Genomic DNA, 25344 nt, shown 5'->3' with positions numbered 1-25344 from the left:
GTACCCATTTTTTATTTTTAAAAAATGGGTACCCATTTCTTAAAAATTCAATTTTTTTATTTTTTGAGAAATGGGTACCTGTTTTTTGAAAATAAAAAATGGTTACCCGATTTTTAAAAATAATGGGTGCCCATTTTTTAAATTTAGGGTCAGACACTTGAGCCAAAAATGGGTGCCAATTTTTTAAAATCAGGTACCCATTTCTAAGAGGTCTCATTCCGTAGATTTGACTTCTGCATAATTGCGACCCAACTTTGTACATTCACCCTACGTGAAGAAAAAATCACCAAATCTAGTGACTTAGGGCATAGACAACTAAAATGCAAGCTACCAATCTGAATATGCATAAATAATGAAATATCAATGGGCAAAGACTACCATAACCAAGCCATAAATGCAACCTGTAAGTATAGACTACTTACAACATTATACAACTTGTAAACCCAACAAGTCATCATATATATCTAGACCAAACATTGATAAACATATCATCATGAGACCAATCTAAAATATGAACTTAGAATATAATGACATCAAATTTTAAATCTCCAAAATATACAATGTCATAAAATCACAGTGTTACCATAGTCAATATATATCATAAAATATTCAGATTAATATATCACCAAGTAAACCATGCCAAACTTACACCAAATCTAAACCAAATTGTAGAGCTCTCCAAGATTTTTTTGTTGACTACTCGATGTCCAAAATTCAACTCTGTATGCCCAAGTTATGCCCTAATTTGTGCTCAAAATAAATAACATCTAACTTTTGAGCTCTTAAAATCTAACAAAATACTAAAATCACATAACCAAACCTACACTAAGTTGTATTTCTCTGAATTAGATTTCCAATGCATGTAAGAAGTTTGAAATCTAATATCCTGAGAAAAAGTTATGGCCATTTTACTTAGACAATCTTTTCACCATTTCCACTGCGGTATTTTTTTTTGTGACAAAAATTCTGATGGGATTAAATTTGACGGCCATCATGGGCTGAAACTAAAAAACCTTTGCATTTCCTCTGAATATGGCCAAACTAGTGCATATTATATATCAAAATTTATGGAAACATTGATTCAGATGTAATGATGACGTCTAATTTTTCCCTAGAGGTCATTTTTGTAAGCTCTCCCAAAAAAACTAATTTAAATGAAACATCAAAAAATCCTTTTGTCCAATAATTTCATATGCCCAAAATCTACCAATATCCCATCATAACAACAAATACAAAGAACCCTCAGATTTGCAATAAATAACTCATACTTCTTGCCCTTGCTTTTATCCTTTCATGCATTCCCATGGATTCAATCTAGGGTTACCAACAATATAACCATAGCTTCGATACCACTTGTAAGGAAAATTGCAAGAAAGAATATAATTGTTTCCACATAACCCATAATAGATATGAAATAAACATGCAATTGAAATCCACATGCAAGAGAATATACAACATGCCCACAAAAATGTGATAGAAGATATAACCTAGGAAACTCTCATTGAGGGAAAAACTAACTTTTAAAAGCATCCATTGCCATGTATTATTCAATAGAAATACCATTGCAGTATAACTATGGAAGCCTTCAAAACCATAGCCACAATCGATAAAACTATGTGATGAAGCATAAATCCACAAATCTCATGCCATGCTTCCAACCTTCAAAATGTTCCCTTGGCTAACCTATCAAGCCTTGTCTCACTAGACTATTTCCTTTTTTTCCTTTGTCTTCTCTTTCTCACACAATAACTACCCTTGTGGCTACTTATATAGTAGCAAGTCCCACAAAACCACCAAGTGGTATTACATAAACCATGTGCTACCTAACCCATTCACCCCACATTTAATATTGGAATTTTAATTCTTTTCCCCAATATTAAATAATTACATGAAATTTTATCACAATGTTACAATACAACTCATCAAGTATATCACATGGAAATCTTTCCATGTTGCACATCCATCTAGGTGAAACATTACATAATAAAAAATAATAATACAATATAAAAATATTATGCAATGTGTGCAACACCCATTATCTCAACATCCAGAAGGACTTGGAAAGGTTTCAATGTCAAGAGCATGATGTAGGAGCACACATTGGATAAAGATTCAAAATGTGTTTTATACTGTAAAGTCAATTAAAATAATATTGTTCAAACCTAACTATTGATGTAAAAGGATTAATATCATCCTACTTGATATGTATTAACTCCATTTATTAAGTCTAGAGTCATATTGTTAACATAGATGAAAATTGTCAAATATGTAATAAATATTGTCATAAAATATTGATAGTATTTAAAGATAATGTAAGAGAGAAGGTGAATGATCATGAGAGGAAATTATTAAGCTATAGAACATGAAAAGCCTATTAAATATGATATATTGGACATGAGTTTTAGAATGTAAAGGCTAGAAACGATGAACGAAAAGGTGGAATAAAGAGAAGTTTGTATTTGTCTATTTTATGATAAATTTATGGGTTATTTTCTAGAAATTTGACTGTTCTTTTTGTTGGTACATGCACATATAAATAGATACAGACCTACAACTCATAATTTTGGAAAATTATTTTAGTTAGATTTAATCTAGTTTTAGTTGGGTTGAACTTCATTATGATGTGAAGACATTATCATTTGAGTGTTGATTGGTCTAAATCTAATTTTCATGGTAGCAGTTTTGGAAAAGGTTTAATAATAATTTTTTGATGGGTAAAAATGTTTTATATTAATTATAAAGGATAATGCTTACATAGGTATGCAATAGTATAAAGTGGCCAAAGTATCAAAATTCCTACTATGTACCCTCCCCCATTTACATTAAGGTGAAAACATACATACAAAGGGCATTAACACCCATTAACACAACCCATCACAAAACAAAAAAGTATTCACATCCCACGGAGGAGCTATTAGTCATTCAAAAAAGAGACCAAGAATGCTCAATCCTTGAACCATTTTGTAGCATCCTCTTTTGTGAAGTTTGGGATGGAATGATCATCCTCCATTGATCATAGTATGTCAGTGCTCGTTGTAGCTTGAAAAATCTTCCTCCCACTTGCACTCGTGCCATCCTCCTTTGCCAAAAAAACATCAATCGAAGCTCCTACCAACATGGACTCACTTGAAGCACCCCTCATTTCTTTTCCAACTAGTATCTCAGTGGTTTCCTAGCTAGCCTCACACTTTTCCATGGTGTTGTCTTCATAAAATCCCTCCTCTCATTATTCATTACCTAGATCTTCTCTTGCAAAAAATTTATCACCTTCCTCCACCCTTCGATTGCTTTTGGCAAGTGCACCCCTTGAGGAGATGCAGAAGACCAGATGACCAAAGGTTGAACCAAAGAATCACCACCCCAATTAGTCTCCAAGGTTCCTACCCCATTTCTAGCCCAACACCTATTATAGCTCTATTGGTAACACCATCTATCCCCAATAACCATTGCTGGTCCAAATACGTAGCAAGAACCCTACAAACTTCATCCTTAGTCTCTCCAACTAATAGGGCTGGAGCAACAAAGAGCGAAGCTACAACTAGATTGGATATTCTCCTCTAGTAGGTGTCTAGATATTTTAGGCCAAACATCTCCATGATGCTACTTATGAATCCTTGGTCTTAAAAAGGAAATATTTTCTTCAAGTGCCTCATTGTGATCCTCCCTTGTATGAATGAGTCTCATTATCTAATTGCAAATAAAAATTGGCCTCCATCTCCAATTACTCTGCAACTTGCCTTGCTGAAAAAAGACCCCGCCCTACTTAAAGTCATGATCTCAAAAATTCTAGAAACCCACACATTGAGCATTGAAGTTTTATAATTAAGGATCTTTTATCACATGCGGGGGATAGCTTCCTCATGATTGCTCATCAAACTAGGGTTTAAAGTTCATAATTGAGAGGTACTCCCTCTAAAGGGAGGCATACACTCATGAAGCCACTTCAATGTAGTACATCCTTATTCCAAATTAAGAGACCTAAAGTCTTAATTTTTTTTATGTTGATTCCCAAAAGAGACAGTCGCTCCCAAGTTGGCTAACTTATCTACCACCTTATTTGCCTCCCTGTAAATATGGGATATTCTAAAGTCCTCAAACTCTATCAAAAGACAATCTAGCTAATGTGATTATCAAGTCGCCAAGACTCCATCCCCCCTTTCTTGATACCATTGATAATAATCTCCAAGTCTCCTTCCAAATTCACTCAAGGAATGCCTAGTTCAACTACTAAAACTAGCACTTCATTAGTTGTTTCATATTCTACCACATTATTAGTTACATCCCTTAATCATTTAGCCAAAAATGAAATAGAGCTATCTTTGTGGTCTTGTACTATACATCCACAACCAAAAATACCCAAGTTCCCTTGAGAAGCCCCATTAAAATTCATCCATCCTTCCTTTAGTGCTTTCCAACAACATTTTTCCCTTTTTATTGAGGATCAACCCTTGAAGGCCCATTAATAGGAAAAGTTTAATAACTTTTATTCTACTTATTTGATTGAGCTATAAATTAGGGAAAATGTATTTAACTCATGTCAAATAAATATCATAAAATTAATTTGTGATAACTTATCATTTGTAAAATTTTTTGAAGAACTTCTAAATAATTTAGATGTTGTCCTAGTTTATGAATTTTGTGTTTTAACATTTACATGAGGTGTAAGAGCCCACTATTGAAACTTCTTGAGTGCTAATTCCACAAGAAGTGTTTCAAGAGGCGTAGCTCTACATTAGATGGAATGTGAACCTATGATTAAGGGTAAATTATCCTATTTGGTCCTATGAGTTAGTTGTGAATTGTAAACATTGGTCTTGTCCTAGATATTTAGTTATTTCTTGTATTTAATATTCGTTGCCAAGCCAACATGTAGCTTAAGGGTGTAATTAATATGATTGTATATTTAATGTAATTTTCTAAGCTGACCTATGGCTTGGTTTAGTATTTTAGTAGGGTGGTCTTGTCTTGTTTTGAAAGATCAATTATTTTAGTTCATTATAGGGTAGCTAAGAGGAGCAAAGTTAAATAGAGCTAGTAGCTAAGTTTGGGCTTGGGAAACAAGAAGGTTTCTTAGTGGCTTGTGAGAACAACTTTAGATTTTTCTTAGGGTTTCTACCAAATTGTGAATCTAGGCTAGCTAGAGGAGTTGGATCTTGTAAGGTCTTGCAGAATTACCATTGTAATTTCTTTATATTTGGCCATAACCTAGAAGGCATTATAGCTGGGCATGTTGAATGTAAATATTATGACTTCGTTATGAGAATTCACACTATTGTGAATCTAAATGCTTATGTTATTATGTATATTTAATTGAGTGATTAGTTATTGGGGGCTAGGAAATCTCATTTGGAGACTCTCTTGTCTTGTACTACAACAAGTGGTATCAAACCAAAGGTTTGATCTAGCTGGTTGATCTTATCAGAGTGAAGGTTTCATCTGGTTGATTGATCTTATCAACGTAAAGGTTGGATCTAGTTCATCTTGTGGATTTTTTTTCTTAGGGTTTATTAAGATCATTGAAGGTGCCTCTAAGAAGATTGAAACCTAGGGTGATTAATGATCTCTATGATATTGTGGACACTAGGATTTTAGATAAGGTTGGATCATATTTTAGATCTGAGATAGAGTTGATGAAGAATGAGATCATGAGAGCTATTGCTAATGTAGCTAGGAATGTGGGTACTAAAGATGGTTATGACAAAGCTATTGAAGACTTTGAAGCTATTAGATCTAGTAGTGGAGACAAAATTGATCAGATGGAGAGATCTATGGAAGAGAGAACTCATCGATTGGATACATGTGGAGCTCACTTGAAGCTGAAGCACAAGATAAACGTATCAAATTTATTAGGTACCTTAAATATTGAACAAATAGTTGATTGAAATCATGAATTAAAAGACTACTTTGAGTTAGAGGATATTGGAAATCCACTAAGAGTAAGATTTTTGCAAGTTGAAAGGATATGCTACTTTATGATTGAAAAAATTGTAGGGAGGTAAAGAATAGGAAGGTGAAATGAAGATCACTAGATGGAGGTTGATGGTTATGAAATTGAAGGCTAAGTTCATTCTTGCTAATTATGAACTTGAATTGTTTAAAAAATTGGTGGATCTAAAACAAAAAAATATGAGTATAAAGGATTATATTGAGGAGTTTTATAAGTTGACTATTTTGTCTAGCCTTATAGAACTTTCAAAGTAAAAAGTGTCTAGATATATTAATTATCTGAGGTTCAATATTCAAAATGAGATTGGTGTGCTAAATTGTGTTTCAATTGAAGATTCTTATAAGGATGCTCTTTAGGAAAGAAGAGTAGTTGAAGAGAAGACATCAATGTAATTTCCAAGGAAAGAGAAAGAACACTCTAAGAAAAATAAACATATTGTTGAAGATGAACCTTGAAATCTATTGAGAAAAAGAGAAGAATATGTATGGTTTCATTTAAAGGTTAGTGTTATAAATGTGGTGAAGAGGGACATATAAATTTTGAATGTCCTAATGCTCATAGAAAAGATGGCGATAAAAGAGTTTTTATAGTACAAGAGAATGTCGATTTAGTAAATGAGCCTTAGGGGGATAATTTTCTAATTCGAAGAGTGTTTCTTGGTAAGAACACAACTAAACCTTGTCAAATAAAGAATTTTTTCAAGAATCATAGTAAGTATGAAGGAAAATACAAGAATATGATTGTATATGGTCACAATATTGATAAGCCAGTTACTGATAAGATGGTTTGGAAACTTTGTTTGAAGAGTGTGAGACATCCTTGTCCTTATATGATTGGTCGGTTACATGATAAACATGGTTTGGAAGTAAATGAGAAGTGTCTTCTTATTTTTTTTATATTGGACAACATATTCACCAACTATTGTGTGTTATTGGAAACATGTGTAGTTATTACATATTACTTCACATACCTTAGTGTTGAGCTGTCGTTATGCATGATGCTAAATGATAGAAATTATTGTGAATTCCTCTCTTGAAAAGCTGATTTTGTGAATTGACTCCAAGGATCTGGGTTGATCTTGTGACCTAATAGAATTAGTTTAGTTGAATATAAATGTGATTTTTCACAAGGAGGCCTTTGCTGGTTTGTTTTGATTTCAGATGAGATGAAGAATCTACACACTTCTTCAAAATAAAACACACAAGAAAGAACTATGTTTTTGTATTTTTATGTTTTTATGGATGCAATCTAACAATGCAACTAGAATGAAGTCCTATTCTAATAGGGTGGTTAGTAAAGTAAATAAGAAAACTCTAAATAAAATAACATTAAATTGAAATTCCTAATGGAAATAAGCTTTGGAAAATGACATGTCTGTGAATTAAGCTTTCAAAGAAATCAGTAGGTAACCAATGAAAGAAGGAGTACCACTTACCTGATTCCACTGATGCAATCGTCGGTGAGAAACTTAGTGATCATATGATGTTTCACCCTTCATCAAATCACAAGGCCACAAAAAGTGTGCTCATGTGAGACAAAAAGTTATGCAAATACAATTTGATGATTTCTTCTCAAGCTAGTTACATCAGCAAAATTTGTCAAAACCATAGAAAACACTAGAATTAATGAAATGTACAACCATAAACAAAGCAATAAACCTTTGGCTCAATCACAATCCCAAGAACATAAATCCACAAAATTATGACACATTTAGGCAAGAATAACTACATTCCAAATGTGAGCACCAAAAGCATAATTTTATTGCAAAATAATGACGGCCCTAGTTACATATTACAATGGAGTATTTATGAGAAATCATCTCCTCAATTTGCATTAAGAGTGAGAGATATATTCATGGAATAAAATCCTTTTAATTTAATAAAAAAAACTAATTATATACAAACTAACAATCTAATTGGTGCCAAGCAGGACTTCATCTATTTTTTATTCATTAATTGGATGCATGAGCTTTTACATGTTAAAAACAAAGAATTTATGAGAGGAGAAAGAATGAGAAAGCTTTTGGTTGAAGTGGAAGTGTCTAGAAGTGCTAAAAATGGAAGGTGATCCTTCACTAGGCATTTGTCAAAGTTAAACTACCATCAGAATGCATTTTCGATGCATGGAAAGCTCTATTTTTGCAACTGGCAGTTAACTATTGGCACACCTCTAGTAAAGTAGACCTATGCACCTATAGACCTGCACACCTATGGACTTGCACACTTGTGGACCTGTAGAGTTGTGCACCTCAAAATGGTCAAAAATCTCAAAATTTTACTGAGTGTCAAAATTGAAATTCTGGCATCTGGGTTTCATTACCCTTTATCCCAAAGTTATGTATGGATGCTTTCCTTTGAATGTCTCTATAATCTCAATAATTTTGGCTCCATCTGGTAAATTGAGAACCTCATATTTATCTTTGACCTTTTTTCTATAATTGTCTACCTCAATTTGAGTCTTAGCAAAATCCCTAAGTTTGGTATCCAATTCTAATGAGGTTTCTTCTATTTTGTAAGCTAGCCAGATGTCCTCATCATTGGAAGCTTCCTCAAAAATCTTCTTAAAACTCTCCACTACTACCTCTACAGATAATAACTTCTCGCATTCCTCATCTTCAAAAATCTCTAAGCCTGCATCACTATAATGCCTCTCTACTTCCAAAATTCACTTTTAGGCTTGGTCCTTGAGCCTATGGATCTCCACGTGTAATGTTTCCATTAATTTATTACTGTCAGCAATCTTCTCTATCCAATCATCAATCAAATCTAATTCCTCCACTGTATAAACATCAACCAAAATCTTATATCATTGCCATTTTATTACTTGCAAAACTTGTAAGTCCTTACTCTAAGCCCTTACTTCATCCATAATACTGAAGTCCTACTTCAAAATTGCTACCATCTTATTCACATTCTCCTAGGTAGCATGCAGTAACTTTAGATTTCCTTGGATAATCAAAATTCTCTTCTCCTCAAAACTTTCCCACCACTGTTGACAGGATTTCAAAAATGGATCTAAATGCACAACTTCTCCTTCTTTGAGTATAGTGTTCAAGGTCTCCTCGGGGGTCTAGAAGACCAACATCTTTGGCTAAATATACTCTCAGGATCTCATTTTTCCTTCAAAGTGTTTAGAGTTTGACCTCTTTCTACTCCATGTTCCTGTAAGCTTCATTGATCCCCATGGTTACCACCAATTTGGCTATATCCCATGTGGGCTTCCCCAGCATGACCTCTCTAATTTGATAATCTTGTGAACTAAGGCTTTTTGTATCTGTATCATCAAGAGGGATGACCACTTAAGCAAAAAAATCTTGATCCTAGGTATTGTCGACAAATACCAATGGTCTCACTTCATGTGATGGAGACTCAAGTTTATTCAAGATCTCAACCAACTTAAAAATATACTCCCCATCAACACAAAATTGTGATTTTGTGTTCCTCATTATTTCTTCTCCTAGCCACCTTGAAATCCATTCAATGGAAGATCAATCTCTGGAGGACAAAGGGGTGTGTTTGGCTGCCCCCTTTCCCTTATCACTCCTCGGAGTACTTTCCCTTTGTGAGGCCTCCTCGTCTATAGCCCTTATCCCATAGACCCTATAGTTTGCACCTTAGTGTCTTGGGAGGCTGGTTGAGAGTATTCCACCATTTTCCCCTCCTTTGAAACTTCATTATTTGTCATTTATTGTGGTTCCTCCTCTTGTGAATATTCCTTCTAAACCTATTCTTCTTTAGAATTTGGAGGTGGAGGAGTAACCGAGCCTTAATCTACCACCGTGACTTGTGGTGGATATAGGGGAGTAAGATCAGGACCCTATGACTCTAGCAACATCTGTGTCTAGTCATTTTGTCGGTGTTCACCTATAGCGATATCCCTAATCTTGTCCCTAACTAATTTTGTCCACATGGGCATAAAATCAAAATTTGACATTTTAAATATGCCATCGCCCTCTTCACTCTACTCATCCACCCATTGTTGCACCTCATATTTTGAAGAAGAGACTTCCAAGGGTTCCTCTGGGGTCGATGGTGGTGTTACTATGGAACTTCTTCTCCTTTTCTGTTCTATAGCTCTAGCTAGCCAGGTTCTTCCCTATAAAGGTACATGTTCCTCTTCATCTTCCTCTTCTTCCTCTTCTTCTCCCTCAGGAATATTTTTGGGGATACATGGGAAAGGAACTATTGTTTTAGTCACCCTTTGCCTCTTCTTCTATGGATCTTAATCCTTTTATGTTTCATGGAGGCAGAAGGGGATGTTGGTTTTGCTTGTGGAGGGGCGACAGAGACCTATTGAATTTCTCCCTCTTTTGACTGGCTAGACATAAAGGGAGGCAATTGAGGGTCAACCTAAACTTGAGTAGCTCTGGTATCCTCTGACCCTTGTACATTTTCTTCCTACTGCTAGGGAGGTGCTTGCATTTGACCCTCTTTTGTATCGACCCTTTGAGGAGAGCTCCTCTTTCTCTTGCCCTTTCCTTTCCTCTCCGGAGGGTGGTAGTAACCAACTAGGTGATCAAGTTGGTATACTATTTCTGGCCTGATAGGAGACTGGGCCACAAAGGTAGGAATGGTAACTTTCTTTCCTCCACCTTTCTTTGGGCTGGCTAGTGCATGAAAAATCACTATGTTGGGTATTGGCTCAAGTTGAAATGGTCTCTTGATCCAATCCTTTGTCATCCTAATGACATGCCTCACCCAATGATTAATATCATTACCCTCTTCCTTATCAACCTTGGTGTTTATTATGGGTCTTTCTCCAATTTTTTCTAAGTTGAACAAGGGATCCAGTAGCTCCCCAGAGGCTTGTTGTAGTATCTAGTTAGGAATGCTTATTTCAAGAACCTTCTCTACCAAATACAAAGTCATCCTACAATAGTCCCTAATCCAGACATCGTAGTCATTTGTTGCATTCATCCAGTGGTCCTCAATGACCTCTTCATGGTGGAATTCTCTACTTGCCAGACTCTCAACTTTGCCAATGTTATCAAAATATGGCCTAGGAGATTTGTACTCCTCAAGAGAATAATGTTCCCACTCCCATTCAAAAGATGGAATATCTTGCTTTTGCTGAACCTAGAATGGTCCTATGACTAGGGGCCATGTCCAACATGGTCTTTGTTTTCTCCTTACCCTATCATACATAGATTCAATCTACCTTGCAATCTCCAAAAAAACCATAAAATCACTTGGATATCTAGGGAGCTTCTTCAAGTTGATATTGGCACCAACTATCCATAGATATTTGAATGTTTTGAACTAGATGTTGTATGCCTCGAGAGTTGTTATCTATGCTATTGCATCATCAGATAACCTCTTTGCATAGTGTCCCTTTACGAATCAAATGATTGTGAATATGAACAAATCATTCATGATTATGTACTCCTTAATTTGTCCTAAGAGCTTCTTCCTCACCAGTTGAGGGTAGACAATGTAAGGCCAGGCATTGGGATCCTCAATGTTACCCCTCTTGTACAACCCAAAATAATTTTTTTCCCTTGTTGCTAGTAGATACACCATGTATGAGGTCATATAGAATTTCTTCTTATCCTTGACTACCCCCAATTGTTCACATATGTTCTCACTCAATATGGTGGCCCAATCAAGTGGCATCTTCATTGTCTTGATAGTCTCAATAAAGTTCACCATGAACACATTTAGGTGCCCAACTACTAGTAAACCCATGACCCTACTCAGAAGGATAATAGAGTAGCTAATATCCTCCTTCATGTACCCCCTTGTCATGTCCACCTTTCCTATAATCCTCCCTAGAGGAGTTCTCAATGAGATAGGAAGATTGGATGATATCTTTCACCTCCTTTATGTGTTCCCTATACCACCTTTCAGTTGCCTCATAAGAGAGTTTGATGAATTGATCTGCCTTAGGGAGATGAAAGACCCTCTCAATGTTGTTGAGTTAGAGGTCAAGAACAACTTCTCCAATTATGCTCTTCACCACCCTTTCCTTAGGAATAGAGTGTTGTGCTAGTGTCATTATGAGCTCTAAGGATTGTACTAATGTTGGGTGCAAAGCTGTATTCACTAGTCCTAATCAAATTAATGCTAAAACCAAAGCTGATCTCTCCTTAGGCTTGTTGCAAATCCTTAAGAAGTCTCCTCGGTTAGTGTGTCCTAAATTGGTGTCCTTTATTTCTACATAGTCATCCTAAAAGCTTGATTTGGATTGGACCCCTTGGAACTTGAATACCACGAGCTTAGGTGCCATTTTATCACTAGATGATGGTGCCATTATATCTGCATGACACAAGGGAGATGCCCATCAATTCAGAATTAAAATTATGAGATTACGAGCAGATAATGTTTAGTAGAACTGAAAAAAATTAAATGCACGAAAACACCTCTATCCTTTTTCCCTTTGAAAATTAAATTAATTTTTAAAAAAAAGGTGTACATCTATGAACTTGATCAAGTGTGTAGGCATGTACCTTATTTAATGGTGTTTTTCAATGCCTTTTAGGGGGTGTGCTATAGCACACCAGGTTAGGTACGCATCTACACACCTCTCTTTTGTTGCATATGAGGGATTTTTTGTTTATGGGGTGCAGGGTAGTGCACTAGATCAGGTGCACTACCATGCACCCTTTTAATCTTGCATCTGTGTGTGAGTTTTGGAGGGTGTGCAGTAGCACACCAGATTAGGTGCATGCCTACACACCCCACCTTTACACGGTGCCCTTTTATTTTTTAGTTTTACAAATGGGAGGGTTTGGTGGATCCGGTGCACACTTGCACACCAGTTTGGGTGCGCATGTGCGCATCGATGATTTGTGTTTCTAGAGAAATGAGGATGATGTAGAGGGAGAGATAGGCACATCAAATGTGGTGTAGAGATATGGCACTATGGATCATTGAGAGATGATGGAATCTACGAAGCTTGTGTAAAATGGAGGTGCAGGGTGCAAGAGCGGTAGCAATCACAAAGGAAAGAAGAACACAAGTGAGAAGATGGGAAGGGGTGGGGGGTCTATATAAGCCCACCCTCCTTTGGTGGTGCACTAGTGTGCACTTACATAGCTATGCAGGTGTGCATCAATGCATCACTGAAGGAAATGTGCACTTGTGCACTAGAGGAGTTGCGCTTCTGCACAAAAAATATTATTATTAATTTTTTTGACTTTTCCAATTTTTGATTTTTAAAATTTTTTGATCTTTTTCACATTTTTTTTTTCAATTTTCATGGCTTTTCAAAAAGACATGCTTTCAAATATTTTGTTCCTTATCAAGGACATAGGACGGGATTCTGGAGACTATGTAAGACCCCATTAATCTTCTTGGATCCTAGATTAGGATCCTCAGATCCAAAAGAACATAGTAGGGGGTTCCCATTCCTACTAGGAAATGGGGTGTGTGTTGTGGAATCACAAAAAATAGCCCCAAAAAAGGAAGAAATGAAAAAGGCATTTCTTTATTAGAAAACACTCTCAACGTGTGTCAAATACCAACCAAATTCCAGCCATCTTGAGGATATTTCAAATGAATTCACAATCAAAATTTCAAGATCCAAGATGAAAAAGGTTAGTATGTGATTCATGTGTTCATTCCCTTTGACATCTTATGATGTAGTCCATTTAAGTTTTCTAACAAATTAGAAGCAATCTTCCACCCTATTTGGCTCATTCATTAAGAATCTTGATGAAGGTTGTTTATCGATTGCTTGCTTGATCAAATGAGAGAATCAGTTTGAGGGCTCTTATTAGGGTGTCACTTTTTTCTTCTTCTTTTTTCTAGCAAATTTTGAATAATTACTTTGCATAGATGACTATTGATGAAGCAACATTTTGGTATAGGATACTTCATTTTGAAAATGTATCTTTTTCCATTTTTGATCTTTTAGAATCCTTCAGTCTTAACACTGCATTTTCCTTTTTATTTTTTTCTTTTCTTCTTTTTCCTTTTTTCTTTATTCTATATCCTGACTATGCTTAGATTTTGTAGCCAAGACATTAGTGCCATTTCATGGATTTGGTCTTTGGTGAACACCCCTTGCATTCCTCTTTTAGGACTTTTAGAAACTCTCATGCCAAATAATGATCTTAGCAACCCTTCGAGAAGACCCCTCCTATTTGAACCAATTGGAGTTTGAATTGTCCCTTGTTGTTTTCAACCTTAATTCAACAACACCTAAGATGATTGATTCTTAAGTTCACAAAGTGTTGAGAGCTTGTTGGTTTAGAACACTAAATTTAAGACTGAAAGTCTCCCTATTTCTGCAAGCAATGTTCGTTGCTCAGTTGTATAAGACACACAATCATCCAAATGTTTTGAGAAAGAAATACCTCTTCCTGAAATTGGAACCAAAGAGTGGTGAGTGATCTCAAGATAAAATCTCAAGTGCACCTTATCCCCTAGAACTGACACAACTTTGGAAACAAAGACATGATTGAAAGCAAACACACAACTAAAAACAAACACATTTGTAGAAAATAGACACACTTGCAAAAAATAAAACCCAACTAACTATAGAAAAAAAATCTAACTAAGTCTAGAAATAAAACCTAACTATTTTTTTTTGTTTTTTCTTTTTCTTTGGTTCTTTTAGGCCTCAAAATAATGTTTCAAAAATTTCCCAATTACTAGTAAGGGAATAAATTTTCCCTTGTAAGGAATTAAGCCTAAAAGTGTTTTCTCTAAGGATTTTCGCAATCTGATAAGGACCAATCCATAAGCACTGAAACTTGGTATGACTGCCTATTTTTCTTTCGCATTATCCTAAAGTAGAACAAGGTCAATAATCTTGAAAGATTTTATCGCTGCTCTCTTGTCAAACCTCCTCTTCATGATAGTATGATGTTCATCCATGTGCTCCAATGTAGCTATCCATTTTTTGTCCATCTTTAAAAGATTCATGAATTTGATTTGTATTTTGTCAACATCTTTAGCATACCACTCATGAATTTCAAAACATGAATCCTAAAGTTAAGCAAGAACACTAGCTCTTGTCCATAAATGAGAAAATATGGAGAAGTCCCTAAAGCATTTTTGACTCTTACTTGATCTGTCCATAGGGCATATTTGAGTTGTGTATGCCAATCTATAGGGTTCTCCTTCAACAATCGTCTTATTACTATGATCAAGTTCTTATTCATAGATTCTGCTACCCCATTTCCTTGCAAATAATAATTTGAAGAGAACTTAATGATAACCTTATTCTCAAATGACCATTGAGTCAAGAAAATTGATACTAAATTTGATCCATTATCGCACACTAGAGCTAATGACATCCCGAATCTAGTAACAATTTTTTCTTCCAAAAAAATTGTCACCACCTTGGTGGTGTAATTTCTGTAAGTTTCCACTTCTATCCATCTCGTACAATAATCAGTGGCCATAATAATGTAGGTGTGTTTGGTTGATGATGGTGGGTTAACTAGACCAATGAAATCCAACCCCCACTTTGTGAAAGGTCATACCTCATATATAGGTTGTAGCAACATCGTCGAGTGTCTTTCTTTGTTTGCACTAGTTTGGCAGACATGACAAGAGTGTATGTGCTCAAAAGTGTCTTTCAATAACATGGGCCAAAAATATCCTGATATCAAAATCATATGAGCCATTACTTTCATTGAACCATGCCCTATACCATACTTATTCTGAAATTTTTCTAGGACTTCCTTCGCTTCTTCATGTCCGAAGAACTTTAAGTAGATCTCTTCATAGTTCCTTTTGTACAACTTGTTGTCTTGTAGCATATAAGACTCACACTTTATTTTAATTCCTCTCTTTTGTGAGCTATTCATCCAACTGTGACATTGATTCTGTAGCAGGTAGTACATAATATCCTAGTACCAAACATCTATCGCCGCACCTTGGCCAATATCAACTTGAGATACTATCATTTTCTTCTGATCTTCATTCTCTATTTCTTTCTCAAACTCAAATTTCTTTTCATCGCTAATCTATTTATTAGCTATCATCCTTGAGAATCCTTAACCTCTGACCAATTTCATAGATTGGATCTCTAAGTCAAATTCTTGAAGTATTACAATACATTTACCTTGCCTTTCACCAAGTTCATTTTGCCTCAACAATATATTTACCATTGGGTTAGGTATGATAGCATACACCTTACTCCTTAAAATGTAATGGGGGAACTTCTTTATTGCTTTAACCAAGGAAAAAGAATATTTTTCAAGGTTAGAATAATTCAACTCAACATTTCTTAGTGGGCAACTCATAAAAGTAATATGTCTTTCATCTTCCTTCTCCTCCTTCTAGGTCAAGACCCGTACTCACGAATGCTCTGAAGCAAAGGAATATATCTTAAAGGGAATGTTGTAATCGAGGAGCTTACCAATATCAGGGCCATGGAAATGGCTACCTTAATATCCTTGAATGATTTCTTTACTTCTGAAACCCACTATGTTTTAGCCCACTTCTTGAGTAAATTATTGGGAGGACACACAATCTCTACAAATCCACTTATGAATTTTCAAACAAAATTTATCTTTCCAAAGAAGGACTTGAGTTCCTTCTGACTATTTGGGACTGATAACTTCAAAATGGCTTCAACTCTATCAGGATCTATGGAGATGCCAGCTTCAAAAATGACATGACCTAGAAGCTTTCCTTTAGTGACCCCAAATGAACACTTCTTGGGATTGAGAGATATGCCATATTTACGAAAACTATTAAACACCTATCTTAGGTCAAAAATGTGAGAAGTTCAATCCTTTGAAAAGATAGTCAAGTCATCCATATAGATAACTAAACATCTATTAATAAGTCCCTTAAACACTTCATCCATGGCTTGCTGAAATGTAGGCCCTACATTAATCAATTCAAATGGCATCCTCTTATAGGGGAAGGTTCCTTATTTGGTTGTAAAGGAAATCTTTAGTCTACCTTCCTCTTTCACCATTACATGATTGTAACTTGACTATCCATCTAAGAATGACACCATTTTTGAACCATTCACAATTTGTAAGACTTCATCCAGTGAGGGTAATGGGTAATTGTCCTTCTGAGATGCCAAGTGCAAATTGCAAAAATCTACTCAAAGTCAAATCTCTCTGGTCTTCTTCAATACAAGAACTAAATTAGCCACCCATGTAGAGTGATGCATAGGGAAAATAATTTTTGCATCCAACAATTTCTTGACTTCCTTTATTATTATAGGCTTGAGGATGGGATTAATAGGTCTTTTCCTTTGTTGAAAAGGTTTGGCATCAGGTTTGAGTGGAATATCATGCATAATGATTCAAGGATCATATGTCTTTGAATCTTCATAGCTCCAAGTGATGACATCCTTGTACTCTGTGAGAAATTTGAGCATGTCTTCCCTTTCCTATAAACTGCATGCTTTCCCAATCCTTACCATCTTGGCATCATCCTCTATTCCTAAATTGTATGAATCATAATCATCGGTCCCCTTTTCTTCAGTGGTTCTTTTTTTAAGTGCTGATTCATCATGATCGAAGATACGCTCTAATTCAATCATTCCTTTTGGAATAGTGTTGGTTTTTAGGTTCAAGATTCCATCTTCATCTTGAGTTGTGATATCCTTAGGTATGTCATCTAGGGTGTCATCTATTTCTTGTCCCTTAAAGTGGCAGTTGCACATAATAAATTCTAGAATATGTTAATCATCCTAAAAAACTTGGAAGTTCGTGATATTGTTAGGAATAAATGGAGTAACAACCAATTCAACTAAAAATTGTTTCAACTTCCTTCCTTCAACTGGCTACAACACACTTTCTGAAATAGCAAGGATGTCGGCTACCGTGTTTTTCCTCCTTGGAATAGACTTTATGTTCAAATCTTTGAAATCATCTAATAGATCCCATACCCTTTTCCTATAGGCAAGAAATCTCTTATGATTACAAGAATATAGTGATTTCACTTATCAGATAACCAATTGAGAATCTCCTTCAACAATGAGAGTTGTAACTCCTTTCTCGAGTGCAAAGAGAAGTCCTCAAATCAATGCTTCATATTCTACAACATCATTAGTACATTTCAATTGAAATCAACATGTTGCATAGAAAGATTTACCTTTTGGTCCAACTAGCTAAAGACTTGCATCGGCTCCTAATTTGCATTTGGAACCGTTGAAGTGAAGTGTCCAAATTGGGCTTTCCTTGGGCTTTTTACCCTTATTCTTATTTGTCCTCAATTTCTCTTTTATCTAAGCTTTAAAGGATTGTTTCTTAGTAACCCATTGTAACACTAGTACATTTGACCTCATTTTTCAACCAAAATTTTTGACCATCTATTAAAATGTTTTAGATTAGTCAAAATATGTAAGGAAAAATGTCTTCTTTTTTAAATCCATGCCTGTGTTGGTTGAAAATTTGACCAACACTAAGTATTGGTCAAAATTTTGATCAACACAAGCTTAACATGTTAAAATGAAAAAGGGTTTCCTTTTTCATTGTTATGTTTCATGAAGCACATTCGAGAGCTGCACAAGCATTCGATTTGGTTTTCATGGAGTGTAGGAGCTATAGGAGTGAAGGAGCTAGAGCACCTTATGCACTTCAAGAAACTTATATCTATTGATAAAATCTTTCAATATCTTGTTCAAGGCATGCCCAATATGAAAATATCCATTGGCATAAGGGGGACCATCGTGAAGAGTTAAAATATCCCTTGCGTTCTTGTTTGCAACCCTATTTAATATATGTTTCTCATACCACAACTTCTTTATTTTTGGTTCACGTGCTATTGAATTTGCTCTAAGGGTGAATCTTGTTTGAGGTAAGTCAACTATACGCTTCCATGGCTACTTTTCAACTTATTCTAGTCAAGAAGAACTGGGTAGAAGGAATTTGAGAGTCAATGCATCTCCAACATCATTTTTGGTATTTATAGAGGGATTTTTGAATATATTAAGTGTGTTTGTCCTATAAAATTCCTTAACCTCCTCCAAGGAGAGCTTTATCACTATTTTTTCTAGCTTAATTGCAATGACACTTTGATCTGTTGTGGATAGATTATGGAATCCTTGGGAGTAGTTTTGATCTAATTCATTAGATCTCTTCAAATAATCTTGCAACACAATGAAATGATGCTTGATATTTGAAACTATTTCTTTCTCCAAGTTAGCACCTTGAGTAAATGGATTAGGTGAAGCAGAAAAGCTAGGAACTTGTCCCAATTTGAATTTGATGGTGACATTCCTTAAGATGTTCTTACAAATGATATTTTTCTTGACGCCTATGTAGAGCTATTGAATCCTAATCTAAAATTAAATGATAATTCTTTTTTGACATTTCCATTCAACTCCAAATAAAGTTCCTTGGGTAAAAATCCTATTGATTGTACCATTTCTTTACCCTCTAGAATCTTCATATTTTGTGACCGATTTCAACTTTGTTAGCAAAGACATTATGCATTTTGAAGTATTATTTTTAGGAGAAATCAAGTTTTTGATAGTATGATAATAAATATACTATTTTTTGTCTTTGGGATGGATTCCATTTCATTTTCTTCCTATGGTGAAGATGATGGCTTGGACCTAAGTACAGGTTATTATTTTCCACTTCCTAAGAACAAACAATCTTCTCCATATAATTATATACTTATAGTATAGGAATATGTTTGAGACCCTTCATTCATAAATTATTAATGGAAGTAGGCAAGTTATTGATGAAATTGAGAATAGGAGAATATCTAAAACTTACAAAAAAACTATAAAAAAAAGATCAAGTTGGCACATAATACCCCCTCCACTAAAAGCAAATCAATTTCATATAGTTTTGTTGATTTTTAAAGATTTTCACTCTTTAGCTAACATTGTTCACCATCATTCATAGAAACAAACACTTGCATGACAACAAAGTCAAGTCATCATAGTTTTAGCATGACAATGTTTGGCATCGTGTAAATATAAAGTCATTCTCTTTTTAATTATTTGGGAATGGGAAAGGGTGGCTAGGTTGGTAGTGCTATCAGCCTTGGTACCTTTAGAAGATTACCTTAACATAATTATTTATAAAACCTCTTCTTGATAAATCACCATGCTCATATGCACTAGCTATTTTAGATTTTATAGGGTATTTCTTTTGATTTGGATGGCATTGTGTTTTTCAATTTTTTTGATGTCAAGGGTGGTATCAATCATATGGATTTGTATGCTACTAATACATAGATTTTTGGGCTATGACTATATAGGTTTCTCCATAACATAACTTCATAAATGTGTAAGCTTGGCAAGAGTGGCAGGAAGGCAATTTGAACTTTGTTAATGGGTATAATTTAGGACTAATGTAGTAAATTTATGTGTATGTAAGCCTATTCTATTAAGACTTGGATTAATGAGGCTTCACTAAAAGAATACACAACTCATGCCTTAATTATTGTGTGTACTACTATGTTATCTTTTTCATATTGCATTTTATCCAAAAACTGAATTGATTGCTATACTCTGGTTGATGGCTAGTTAAAAGAAATGCCTTTCTTTTTATATGAGCCTAATCATAGGCAGGGTCAAAGTTCTAGACATTACATTAATCTATTTGAAAGACCCAACTACTTATAGGTTGAGAATCTTTAGACTTAAATGAACATTTTTTGTTTGAAACCCAACACAATTTTTTATTTAGTGTCTTTACTATTGTATCATATTTTGTAATTAAATTTGATGATTGTATAAGCTATATGTTTTTGATGGAATTGGAAGTTTGAGCTGTTCTTTCATAGTTTTGTACTTTTATTTAATTTTGAGTAAATTTCATTGACTAATTATTGATTATATAGCTAACTCTTTTAATTTTTTTCAAATAGATGGCTAGGAGAGCTGTTGTGTGTAGTCTAATTGGAAAAAGGATGAAGACATAGCTGGAGAGTGGGTTCACATAGCAAGGAAATGACATGGGGATCCAGACAACAAGAGTGTGTATTTATATCTTGTTATTTTGTTTTTTAATAACCTTTGAATACTTAAATGATTTGGCTAAAATCTTAATATGTTTAAAAAGATTTAGGACTCGTTATTAAAGTGATTTTGTAAACATGAAAATTGATTGTTTTATATTCTTCTTATTCTCTATGGAATGAACTGGTTTGTGTGAATCAAGCATCCAAGCTAGTCCAGACTAAAGGTTTTTGGCCACCTCAGCCAAATTCCCTATATTCAACAACAAGGATAAGACCCTTGTTCTTCAATTTTCTATCAAACATGAACATAAACTTGATTGTGGTGGTGGCTATCTAAATTTGATAAGTGATGAATTAGACCAGAAGATGTTTAGTGGAGAGATACCTTATAGGCATTTAGTGTGCACTATAAATCATCTTCAAAAATATTGTTCTACTAGGATTTCTAGTTATATCTTTTTTTGGAGTTTGGAGTCACTATTGATGCATTTGCTTGTTATTATTTTTTATTCTAGCATCATGTTTGGACTTGACATTTGTGGCTACAATACTAAGAAAGTTCATGCTATACTGAGCTATAAAGGAAAGAATAATCCTATTAAAAAGGAGGTCACATGTGAATCTGATCAACTGATACATGTATGTACTTTTATTCTTAAACCTGATGCAACAAATAACATTCTTATTGACAACACTAAAAAAGAATCTGGGAGTCTCTATGAGGATTGGGACTTCTACCACCAAAGAAGATCAAGGATCCTAATGTAAAAATGGTATGGGTATTTTTCCATTGGATCTTATGGATCAGATCTTTTATGTAATACTGCACTTCTTTTCTCATGATGAATCTGAATGCTTGTGGTTGCAACCTAAGGATTGGGATGAGAAGGAATTCATTCCTGATCTAGAAGAGAAGAAACCTGAGGTATAATGGAGTTTCTTACAATCACAAAGTGTTCTACTAGTTTTAACTAATTGCTATGGTCTACAGTGAATAATTGCTAATTGATGCATTCAGTTAGGAGGAAAGTTTTATCTGAAGATTGATGCCCTTCTTTGTGCAAGTTTATGATGAAATACCATAGGAAATAACTAATCCAGATGCCACTAAGGTAGGAATTTGAATCTTTAGTGATTACATAAAGTCTTGAACTATTGTTTTATATCCATCTATTTCATGGAAATTTATTCTCACTTTTCAATGGCCAAATCAAGTTCTAGTAAAGTTTTATATGTATTGATTATGATTTCTATCTATAATTATCCATTCTTATAATTTGTAGCCAGAGGATTGGGATGATGAGGAAGATGGTGAATAGAAAGCTCCAACTATTCCAAACCTAGAATACAAGGTTCCTTGCAAGGCCAAGGTATAGATGAAGGGAAATTGTGTTAAGTGTTGATATTTGGACATTTTTGGTACCTTGCATCTATCTTGCTCTTTTTAGTGCTTGTATTAGTGGGTTTCTTATGATAGCACATAAAAAAGTTGATAGTAAATCAAGAATCCAAACTTCAAGGGAAAATGGGAGGCTCCATTGATTGACAATCCTAGTATGCATTTTAATCTTTGATTGCTTATGGTGTCCAACACTCCAGTATTTTTTTTTTCAAATGATGTATCATTGGGGATCTAGATCTTTGATTGCTTATGGTGCCTAATACTCTAGTATCTGACACTTAATTGTAATATTATTTTAAATAGAATTCAAGGATGATCTTGAGCTCTATGTATTCCCTAATTTGAAATATATTGGAATTGAGTTATGGTAGGTTTGTATATGTATTTCATCTTCAAAGCTATTAACTTAGTCTACTTGCAGTGCCTTGTTGACATTGAGTAATTAATTCTATTTGACAATTTGTGTTCTTCTATTTTCTTGTACAACAAGTCAAATTAGGAACTTTATTTGATAATATTTTATTATCTAATGACCCTGAATATGCAAAGAAATTAGTAGAGGAGACATAGGGAAAAAAACAAAGATGCAAGTCAATCTTGTTTTGAAATTCTCTCTTGTAGATGTTTAAGATGACTCTAGAGCTAGTCATTCTTATTTTCTAATGATTTTGTTTCTTGTCTTTTTAGGCTAAAAAGGCAGCATTTGAAGAGACTGAGAAGAAGAAGGAGGAAGAGATGATGTATCTTATAGTTCTATCTGCTCATGATTCAGATTGCTTATTTTCTAGTAAATTGTTAGGCTTCTTGTTTGCCTATGATTACAAACACATTATTTAGGACCATGAAAATAAGATCTTGAAAAGTATTTAATTTGTTGATGTTAAATCTTGGTCTAAAATTCATGCAGGAGAAAGATAATTCTAGTGATGCAAACCCTTACAACAATAGTAGAATAGTAATGTAAACCCTTAAAAGTCAACTCAGACACAAAACTGAAATGTAGAAAAATTCTTCTTAGTCACCATCTAGATACCATGCCTATTGATAAATATGTGACAACACTAGCAACACCCACTTTATGAGATGGTTGTCAAATCTTGCAGTTGTAAAATTGAAATTTCCAAAATACATCATGAAATTGATACCAACATTATATGTATAGAAAGCTATGTTTGCAAATTTTCTTTGAGGCATTCTATAAAACAATTCACATGCCTTGCCTATGATTTGACATTTTGTATGCATCTTGTACTCTATCATCTTGATGATGGACTACACATAGTGATCTAAAATGATGATGTTAAAAACACACACACAATCAAATCCAAAAAAATCTTGCATTGAAAATGGATTGTGGAAATCTGATATTGTTAATTTTGCATGCATGTCTACTAGGACAATCACAACTTAAACATATATATAATCTCATCAGATCTATTTTGATGCATTTATGGAAATCATGGCATGCCATGACCACACTTTGTTCGTGAATTCTATCAAAAAATTCACATGCCTTGTCTATATATGCTTCCATTTTTCAAACATGTCTACCATGGCAATTGTGACTACAACATCTGACAAAAATTCATTACGCTTTAATGCATGTCCATAGCTTATTCCAAAGCTTTTGTTTTGGCACAAGCAACAATAATGTTGGAAAAGGTTGTGTGATTTAGCTTTATACCTACCAATTGCATTTTCTTGAATATAAAAACACATGTTATATTTGTGTTTAAACATATATAATTATATGTACATATCTAAATATGTATGTATGTATATATGTATGAATGCATATATACCTTGAGATGTTTTATGCACTACTGCCATGATATGAACCTTCTCTCCAAATGATAGAGTTGAGCAAGACCTATTAGAAACTAAAACAAGAAATGGGTATTGTCTTTTGCAGCAAATAGATGCATTACCAAATTTCTTGAAACTTAGGATGGATGTAGAGCTGTGTTTAAGAAAAACTTGCAAAGAAGAAAGTGCAAGGCTAGAAGAAGTAGCCTTAAATCAACAATGTTGACCAAGTCAAGATAGAAACCCAATCAGTTATATATATATATATATATATATATATATATATATATATATATATACATACACACACACACACACATACATACATACATACATACATACATACATGCATGCATGCATACATACATACATACATACATACATACATACATATATATACAAACTATCTCCCATAAGTATATATACCTATATATGTATTCATATGCAAATAGGTAGTATAGAAAGTGTCTTTAAAAAGCCTACTATAATCAGAGGTATCAAATATACTCAACTAATTTGTATACATATCTTTGTATATATATGTATGCATATACATATATGTATCCATATATATACATAGGTACGTATATGTGAGTTAGATAATTACTTGGACAGATGCTAAACTTCAACAACAACAAAATTGCATGCTCTAGCTCCTTCGCACACTCCGTGGAAACCAAACAATGAAACAGAAAACCTTTTTTCATTTTACTTGGACGATTGCATAAAGAAGCTGACTATTGATTACAATAACAATGTTTCCAAGAATTTTCCATTAGGCTGTTAATTTTGCATGCATGTCTACTAGGACAATCATAATTTAAACATATATATAATCTCATCAAATCTATTTTGATGCATTTATGGCAATCATGGCATGCCACGACAACACTTTGGTCATGAATTCTATCAAAAAATTCACATGCCCTATCTTTGCTTCCATTTTTCAAACATGTCTACCATGGCAATTGTGACTTCAACATATGACAAAAATTCTTTATGCTATAATGCATGTCCATAGCTTATTCCAAAGCTCTTATTTTGGCACAGGTAGAAATAATGTTGTTAAAAGTTGTGTGATTTAGCTTTATACTTTCCAATTGAATTTCCTTGAATATAAACTCACATGTTATATATGTGTTTAAACATATATACATATATGGACATATCTACATATGTATGTACGTATGTGTGTGTATGTTGTCCACACATGATGTAGTCCACATTTAATTGGAACCTGACAATAGTAGTCAATTTGATGATAGTGTCTAATTTCTTGATTGAATTAATGTTGAGCCTGAAGATTAATGTCACCTTAATCTCTCAAAAAATGTGTATGGTATGTCCAATGA

At 34.2% G+C, this 25344-nt stretch overlaps 1 pseudogene; it reads left to right on the top strand.

The window, feature by feature from the left end:
• Positions 1 to 12850: 12850 nt before the first annotated feature.
• The window catches only part of LOC149539113 (calreticulin-like), a 115733-nt pseudogene continuing 103239 nt past the window's right edge, over positions 12851 to 25344 (top strand).

The sequence above is a fragment of the Cupressus sempervirens genome, chromosome 9 (assembly GCF_028749045.1).
Source record: "Cupressus sempervirens isolate cs-2001-9-10 chromosome 9, ASM2874904v1, whole genome shotgun sequence".
Classification (NCBI taxonomy): domain Eukaryota; kingdom Viridiplantae; phylum Streptophyta; class Pinopsida; order Cupressales; family Cupressaceae; genus Cupressus; species Cupressus sempervirens.
The sequence above is the reverse complement of the archived record's forward strand: the minus strand, read 5'-3'. Positions and strand labels throughout refer to the sequence as shown.